This window comes from Tachyglossus aculeatus, chromosome 21 (genome assembly GCF_015852505.1).
Source record: "Tachyglossus aculeatus isolate mTacAcu1 chromosome 21, mTacAcu1.pri, whole genome shotgun sequence".
NCBI lineage: Eukaryota > Metazoa > Chordata > Mammalia > Monotremata > Tachyglossidae > Tachyglossus > Tachyglossus aculeatus.
Genome location: NC_052086.1, coordinates 51,392,959 through 51,394,453, shown reverse-complemented (window position 1 = coordinate 51,394,453; position 1,495 = coordinate 51,392,959). Strand labels below are relative to the sequence as shown.

At 43.9% G+C, this 1,495-nt stretch overlaps 1 non-coding gene across 1 annotated transcript; it reads left to right on the top strand.

Moving 5' to 3' along the window:
* Positions 1–691: 691 nt before the first annotated feature.
* Positions 692–829, top strand: LOC119942946. The gene has a single exon (XR_005455438.1). It is a non-coding gene; the product is annotated as a small nucleolar RNA SNORA7 (small nucleolar RNA).
* Positions 830–1,495: the final 666 nt, after the last annotated feature.

Sequence of the window (1,495 nt, the reverse complement as noted above, 5' to 3'; positions counted from 1 at the left end):
TCCTACCTCTCTCTTCCCCAGCTGTTTCTCCTTTTACCGCTAGCCGTTCAGGCACAACCAATCAATCAATCAGTGACATTTATGGAGCACTTACTGTTGGCAAGGCACTGTATTAAGCGCTTGGGAGAGAACAAACAACAATTTGAGGTCCCTGAGACATCCTCCCTTCTTGTGTGTTGATCTCCTCTGAGGGCTCACCAGCCCTGCATGGGCATGGCCTTTCGAATGGGCAGGAGGTGGGTACTGTTTTATTAAAAATAATAACTGTGACAAAAGCCCTACCTCTTTCCCCTCCCCACAGCACCTGTTTATATGCTTGTACAGATTTATTATTCTATTTATTTTACTTGTACATATTTACTATTCTATTTATTTTGTTAATGATGTGCATCTGGCTTTAATTCTATTTGTTCTGACGACTTGACACCTGTCCACATGTTTTGTTTTGTTGTCTGTCTCCCCCTTCTAGACTGTGAGCCCGTTGTTGGGTAGGGACTGTCTGTATATGTTGCCAACTTGTACTTCCCAAGCGCTTAGTACAGTGCTCTGCACACAGTAAGCGCTCAATAAATACAATTGAATGAATGAATGAATTACTATTATCAACTGTAAAATGGGGATTATGACTGTGAGCCCTATGTGGGACAGGGACGGTGTCCAATCTGATATATTTGTATCTGCCCCACTGCTTCCCCTCTCAGGGTCACATCTAGAGAGTTTCCAGTACTCTACCAGTCTCAACTATGGGAGGGAGAGTCAAGCAGAGGCATACCCATTCCATTCCTAGCTTGGGCAGTGGCTAGCGAGTGGAAGGCAATCTGCTACAAGTCAAAACTCACCCATGCTGAGCAGCAGCCACATGGGAGAGTAGAGGGTGGAGACTCACATTTACAGCATGGAAGGAGGCAACAGTAAACCACTTCCATATTTTTAGCAAGAAAACTCTATGGATACACTACCAGAATGATTGCTGATGGAGGAGAGGCATTCAAGGAGAGATGTATCCTCGGCATCACTATGGGTTGGAGGTGACACAACAGCACAAGATAAGACCACAGTTCTTGATACAGAGTAAGTACTTAAATGTCATAACAATTATCATAATAATAATGAGAATGAATACTCCATCCAGGAGAATGTGGCTTAGCACAGTGCTCTGTACACCATAAGAGCTCAATGGATGATGATGATGATGATGATGATGCCAATGATGATGATGATGTGGTCAAAAAGACCCATGTGTGGTGATTGATCCATTTATATTGCGAACATAGTAATGACATTTTTAATCCCTTACAATGTGCCAATCACTGGTACAAATTCAGAAACAGGCCCTGTCCCACAGATTGCGGGGAGGGGATCCCAATCTAAGGAGGGAGAACAGGAATGGAAGCCCCATTTTACAGATGAGGAAGCAGGCACAGAGATGTTGTGACCTGCCCATGGTCATGTAGCAGAAAAAGATCAGAGTTAGAAGTAGAACCCAGGTCCCCTG